The sequence below is a fragment of the Nicotiana tabacum genome, chromosome 16 (genome assembly GCF_000715075.1).
Source record: "Nicotiana tabacum cultivar K326 chromosome 16, ASM71507v2, whole genome shotgun sequence".
Classification (NCBI taxonomy): Eukaryota; Viridiplantae; Streptophyta; class Magnoliopsida; order Solanales; family Solanaceae; genus Nicotiana; species Nicotiana tabacum.
Window position 1 is genome coordinate 145,151,950 of NC_134095.1, and position 7,552 is coordinate 145,159,501.

The window sequence follows — 7,552 nt, forward strand, 5'->3', positions numbered from 1 at the left end:
CAAGAACTTGATGCAAGTGTTATCGATCCATTGAGAGAAGGGGAAGAGTCAGATGTTAATCTGAAAGAAGAGTTGTATAAGCTGAAACAATAGATGGCCAAGATGTACCAGGCATGGGTAAAAGGGCACCCACCACCACCTTACCCCGCCAACCCTTCTTTCGTCCCGTCATTGGCTCAGTCCTAGGAGCCTCCCACTGCTAATTCATCTCCGAGCTTTCCCATTTACCACCACTACCACGGCACCACTTCCCAAACACCACAAGCTCCATCACCCAAACCAATTCCATACCCTCCTCTACCAGCCACCCCTGTTTTTGTGGGGCCCCCACCCGCTACGCTCCACCGATCCTCCAGTGAGCCTCTATTCCAGACCCAAGATAACCAATCTTATCCCTCGGAGCCTACTTTCAAAGCCCCGGAACCTTACTCATACACCCCCCGTTTTGACCTCCCTATTGAGACGGAGAAACCACCCAAAAATCCAGAACAACAAGAGATGTTTAGGAAGGTTAAAAGCTTGGAACAATCATTCAGAAACATGCAGGGATTAGGACGTCAGGTGAGCGTGGCCTACAAAGATCTGTGTCTATTTCCCGATGTTCAATTGCCAGCAGGATTCAAGATGCCCAAATTCGATCTGTATGACGGACAAGGAGATCCAGTGGCTCATTTGAGGAGATTCTGCAGCAAAATGAGAGGAGTCGGCGGGAAAGAAGAGTTGTTGATGGCATACTTTAGTCTGAGTCTGAGTGGTTCGGCGTTGGAGTGGTACACTCGTCAGGATCACAGCAGATGGTACACATGGGATGATTTGGCCCAGGCATTCGCTTGTCATTTCCAACAACCTCGAGATTGTTCCAGATCGTTTGTCTCTAACAAAGATTGAGAAAAAGCCTAGTGAAAGCTTCAGGGAATATGGTTTTCGTTAGAGAGAACAAGCGGCAAGGGTTGACCCTCCAATGAAAGAGAGCGAAATGGTGGATTATTTTCTGCAAGCCCTAGAACCTACTTATTACGGCCATCTGGTATCAGTTATAGGCAAGTCCTTCAATGAAGTAGTCAAGATTGAGGCATGGTGGAAGAAGGGCTCAAGTCAAACAAAATCATGAGCTATTCGGTTATTAAGGCAACTACCCAAGCCATTCAGAATGGTACTGGGGGACTAATCGGAAAGAAGAAGAAAGAGGATGTGGCAACAATTGATTCAGGAGCATGGTTTGGATCCCGGGGCCCGTCCCACCATTATAATCAGCCTCGACCCCACCACCAAACCCACCCCCAAACCCCGTATAATCCACCCCAACATTACTACCCATCACCAGACCCTCATTTTTCTGTCTACCACGCCTAAACATACACTCAACCTCCTCTCCACGCACAATGGCGTGCGCCAGTCTCACAAAACACCTACCTAACTCCACAAAATGCCTACCTACCCCCACGAGCCTACCAAAACCCTCTTGGATCAGGTTTCCGGCCGTATCAAGCATTTAAGAACGAGAGGTTGTAGAGGAAGAAAACCTTCACCCCATTGGGAGAGTCCTATACTAGTTTGTTCCACAGGCTGAGGCTATTGGATATGCTGAGGCTAATTGAGTCGAAATTGCCAAACCCTCCTCCAAAGAATCTGGATTACTCAATAAGCTGTGAATATTGTTCGGGTACTCTGGGGCATGATACGGAAAAATGTTGGCACTTGAAAAATGTCATCCAGGAGCTCATTGATACCAACCGGATTGAAGTCCAAACTCCAGAGGCACCCAATATCAACCATAACTCATTGCCAACCCATCAGGAGACAAACATGATCGAGATAGTGCATAAGGGAGGGGAGCCCAAGAAGCCTTCACAGACCGTCATGATGATTCGGTCCAGTGAGGTCAAGCCAGTTGAAAAACCAACAATTGAGAGATCAGTGAACAAGTTATGTGGGACAGATGGTGAACCATCTGCGGTAGTCAAGAAGGGGTCCCCCAGTGATGTTTCAGTAAAACAAGAAAAGCCAAAAGTGGTTGTGCCAGGAGTGGCAAACAAGCATATCGTAATTGTAGAGGGTGCCCGCACAGATCCTGTCATCATCAAGCCTGTAACCCAGTTGTTGATAGTCAACAGCAAGGCTATTCCGTGGAATTATTAATGGGTGACAGTGACATACAAAGGGAAGGAAGTAAAAGAAGAAGTCACTGAGGCTTATGGATTAACTCTTTCGGGGAGATGTTTTGCCTCGGAAGAGTTACGAAAAGCTAAAACCTCCAAAGATAACCCAGTCCTAGTGAAGAAAGCGGTAACTGAAGAAGGGGTGGAGGAGTTTTTGAGAAAAATAAAGGTACAAGACTATTCCATTGTGGAACAGTTGAGAAAGACGCCCGCTCAGATTTCGCTATTGTCATTGTTAATCCACTCAGACGAGCATCGTCGGGCCTTGATGAAAATTTTGAATGAGGCTCACGTTCCCGATAAAATCTCAGTGAACCATCTGGAAAAGATTGCCAACAAGATATTTGAGGTGAACAGAGTCACTTTCTCTGATGATGAGTTGCCTGTGGAGGGTACTGAGCACAACAGAGCCCTCTATCTTACGGTGAAATGTGAAGATTCTGTGGTTACCAGGGTATTGGTTGACAATGGTTCCAGTGCAAACATTTGCCCTCTCTCTACTCTGAACAAATTGAAAGTGGATAATGAGAGGATTCACAAGAACAGTATTTGTGTTCGGGGATTTGACGGCGGGGGGAAAGATTTGGTGATATAGTGCTTGAGTTGACAATAGGATCGGTTGAATTCACCATGGAATTCCAGGTGTTGGATGTAGTTGTTTCCTACAATCTGCTATTAGGTCGACTTTGGATTCATATTGCCAAAGTAGTCCCACCCACTCTGCACCAGATTGTCAAGTTTGAATGGGATAGACAGGAAATCATTGTGCATGGCGAGGATGGTCTGTGTGCTTACAGTGATGTCGTTGTCTCGTTCATTGAGGTTAAAGATGACAAAGGGCCTTGAGTCTATCAAGTTGTTAAAACAGTGTCGGTCGAGAAAATTCCAGAAGGGAAATGCGTTCCAATTCCAAAAGTAACCTCTGCATCAGTCATGGTGGCCTTTAAAATGCTGAAAAATGGTTTTGTACCTGGTAAGGGTCTGGGTACATCTCTACAGGGCATCATACAGCTGGTGTCTCTCTCTAAAAACTTGGGTACATTTTGTCTGGGATTCAAACCCACAGCCGTAGATGTGAAGAGGGCTAGAAAATTGAAACAGAGGGCGTGGGAACTTCCAAAGCCAATCCCAGATCTCTCCAGGTCGTTTGTCAAGCCCGGTGTCAGGAAACGCCCAGTGACAACAGTTCCCAGTTTTGTGGTTGACCTTGATGAAGAGTTAATTGAAAGGTTTGAGAGGTTGTTCGATGATGTGAACATGATGGAAGTTGGAGAAAGTTCTAGCAAAGCAAATGTGCAATTTGTCGGGCCAAGTGCAAAGCTTAACAATTGGGACGCTACTCCTCTCCATACCCGGAAGAAGTTTTGGTAGTTTGCTTTGATTTTCTTTCAGTTTATCTGGATTATTCCAGGGTTGTAATTCAAATTCTATGTTCCATCCATTTGGATGTATAAACCTTGTTATCTTTTATTTGCAATGAAATGTAATTTCCCTTTTTCATCATTCCTGATAGTTCTATTTTTGTTTTTCTTTTCTTCCTTGTACAGTTTTTTTTATGCTGGTTTTAATGACATGACATGCATGAGGAATCTTCGGCCCAGTCTTAAAAGCCAATCTAATTCTGAAATAATAATTCAAGAAATAGAGTGTGATGATGAATTAGAATATAATGAGGATGAAGCCTTTGAAGAAATTAGTAAGGAATTAAATCATTTGAAGAAAATCCAAGCCTAACCTGAATGATACAGAAGCAATCAATTTAGGGGACCCAGATAATGTCAGAGAAACTAAGATAAGTGTCCATCTTGAACCGCAAATCAGGGAAGAGATAATTAAAGCATTGTTTGAATACAAAGATATTTTTGCATGGTCATATGACGACATGTCGGGTCTAAAAACTGACTTGGTGGTTCACAAATTGCCTACTGACCCGGCATTTCCTCCCGTTAAGCAGAAGTTGAGGAAGTTCAAAACCGACATGAGTGTGAAGATTAAAGAAGAGATCATAAAGCAGTTTGATTCAAAGGTCATTCGAGTCACGCGGTATCCCACTTGGTTAGCCAATGTTGTACCAGTGCCAAAGAAGGATGGTAAGACCAGAGTGTGTGTTGATTACCGTGATCTCAACAAGTCAAGTCCAAAGGACAACTTCCCACTACCAAATATCCATATTTTGATTGATAACTGTGCCAAGCATGAGATTAGATCTTTTATGGATTGCTATGCGGGCTATCATCAGATCTTAATGGATGAGGAAGACGCAGAAAAGACGGCATTCATCACGCCATGGGGGACATATTGCTACCGTGTAATGCCATTCAGTTTGAAAAATGATGGGGAAACGTACATGAGGGAAATGACGACCATATTCCATGACATGATACACAAGGAGATCGAGGTTTATGTGGATGATGTGATCATAAAGTCCAGGAAGCAGTTTGACCACGTCAGAGATTTGAGAAAGTTCTTCCAAAGGCTCCGCAGGTACAACCTTAAGCTCAATCCTACAAAGTGCGCATTTGGTGTGCCATCTGGAAAACTACTAGGATTCATAGTCAGCCATCGAAGCATCGAGTTGGACCCATCAAAGATCAAAACTATCTAAGAATTGTCACCTCCAAGGAACAAAACTGAGGTGATGAGTCCGTTAGGGAGGTTGAACTACATCAGTAGGTTTATTGCTCAGCTCACGACAACTTATGAGCCTATATTTAAGTTGCTGAAGAAGAATGATGCAGTCAAGTAGACTGATGTGTGTCTGGAAGCATTCGATAAGATAAAGGGGTACTTGTCAAACCCACCTGTGTTGGTCCCACCAGAACTGGGGAGACCTTTGATTCTGTATTTGACAGTCCTAGATAATTCATTTGGTTGTATGTTGGGTCAGCATGACATCACCTGCAGGAAGGAGCAAGCCATCTATTATCTCAGCAAGAAGTTCACATCTTATGAGGTTAAGTACACTCACCTTGAAAGGACATGGTGCGCCCTAACTTGGGTAGCACAGAAGTTGAAGCATTATTTGTCATCCTACACCACTTACCTCATTTCTCGCTTGGATCCGTTAAAGTATATCTTTCAGAAGCTTATGCCCACAGGGAGACTTGCAAAGTGGCAGATTTTGCTCACAGAATTTGACATCGTCTATGTGACTCGTACTGCGATGAAAGCCCAAGCATTGGCCGACCATTTGGCCGAGAACCCGGTGGATGAAGAATATGAACCTTTGAAGACTTACTTCCCTGATGAAGAGGTGATGCACATTGACGAGTTGGAATAGGTTGAAAATCCAGGTTGGAAACTTTTCTTTGATGGAGCTGCTAACATGAAAGGCGTTGGGATAGGAGTTGTACTTATTTCTGAAACTAAGCATCACTACCCTGTTACGGCCCAGCTTCATTTCTACTGTACCAACAACATAGCTGAGTACGAGGCATGCATTTTTGGGTTTGAGGTTAGCTGTAGACATGGGTGTCCAGGAAGTATTGGTCTTGGGAGACTCGGACCTTCTGGTGCACCAGATTCAAGGATAATGGGAAACACGGGATTTAAAGCTCATACCATACCGACAATGTTTGTATGATCTTTGTCAACGACTTCGATCAGTAGAGTTCATGCATATTCCAAGGATCTATAATAAGGTTGTCGATGCTTTAGCTACTTTGGCATCAATGTTGCACCATCTGGAAAAAGTTTATGTTGACCCTCTGCATATTCAGGTCACGATCAGCATGCTTACTATAACATGGTGGAAGAAGAACTTGATGGTGAGCCGTGGTTCCACGATATCAGAGAGTATATCAGGATGGGGGTGTATCTAGTACAAGCCACATGTGATCAAAAGAGAACAATTCGCCGTTTGGCAAGTGGATTTTTCTTTAGTGGAGGAGTTTCGTACAAAAGAACTCCAGATCTAGGATTGTTAAGATGCATAGATGCTAGACATGCCACGGCTATCATGACCGAAGTGCATTCCGGAGTCTGTGGACCGCATATGAGTGGGTATGTTCTGGCAAAGAAGATCCTCCGAGCAGGTTTTTATTGGCTCACCATGGAGCGAGATTGTATCAGTTTTGTGCGCAAGTGTCGTCAATGCCAAGTAGATGGAGATTTGATTCATTCTCCGCCATCTGAATTGCACACAATCTCTACACCGTGGCCTTTTTTTGCTTGGGGTATAGATGTCATTGGACCAATCGAGCCAGCAGCATCCAATGGGCAAATGTTCATTCTGGTAGCCATTGATTATTTCACTAAGTGGGTTGAAGCTAAAACTTTCAAGTCTGTGACCAAGAAAGCAGTGGTAGATTTTGTTCACTCAAATATTATTTGTCGGTTCGGGATCACAAAGGTGATCATCATAGATAATGGTGCTAATCTCAATAGTCATTTGATGAAAGAGGTATGTCAACAATTTAAGATTACGCATCGCAATTCCACCCCATACCGCCCTAAGTCGAATGGAGTAGTCGAGGCAGCCAACAAGAATATAAAAAAGATACTTTGGAAAATGGTGGAAGGTTCCAGGCAATGACATGAAAAGTTGCCCTTTGCTTTGCTAGGTTATCGCACTATTGTTCGCACTTCAGTAGGTACGACTCCTTATTTGTTGGTATATGGTACTGAGGTGGTGATACCCGCGGAAGTTGAAATTCCATCCATTCGGATTGTTGTTGAAGCCGAGATTGATGATGATGAGTGGGTCAAGTCCCGTTTAGAGCAACTAAGTTTGATTGATGAGAAGAGATTGGCAGCAGTGTGTCATGGTCAGTTGTATCAAAAAAGAATGGCAAGAGCATACAACAAGAAGGTGCGTCCCCGAAAATTTGAAATGGGCCAGCAAGTATTGAAACGCATCCTTCCACATCAGGTTGAAGCAAAAGGCAAGTTCGCCCCAAATTGGCAGGGGTCGTTCATCGTAACGAGAGTGTTGTCCAATGGTGCTTTGTATTTAACAGATATAGAAGGCAAATGTGTAGATATGGCTATCAATTCTGATGCAGTCAAAAGATATTATGTATGATTTCTTTGGTTAAATTGTGTTTGTTTGTACTTGGCATGTTTTGAAGATTGAAATGATGAAGGCATTTTGTTCTGCTATCTAAACACTTTATCCTTTGTTACCCCTTTTGAGCCTTATTTATTTCCTTTTATACCCCTCTTTTGGAATCAGTAGCAAAGTTCAGAAACGCAAGCGCAAAAGATAAGTAAAGGAAAAGAGAGAAAAGAGAAAGAAAAGAATGAAAAGAAAAAAAAGAGAAAAAAAGAAAAAAACAACAAAAATAGAAAAAAAAGAAAAAAACAACAAAAAGAGAAAAAAAGAAGAAGAAAAGAAGAGAAAGAAAAAGAAAAATAAAAGAGAAAATCACAACAAAACAAACCAATTCTTATGT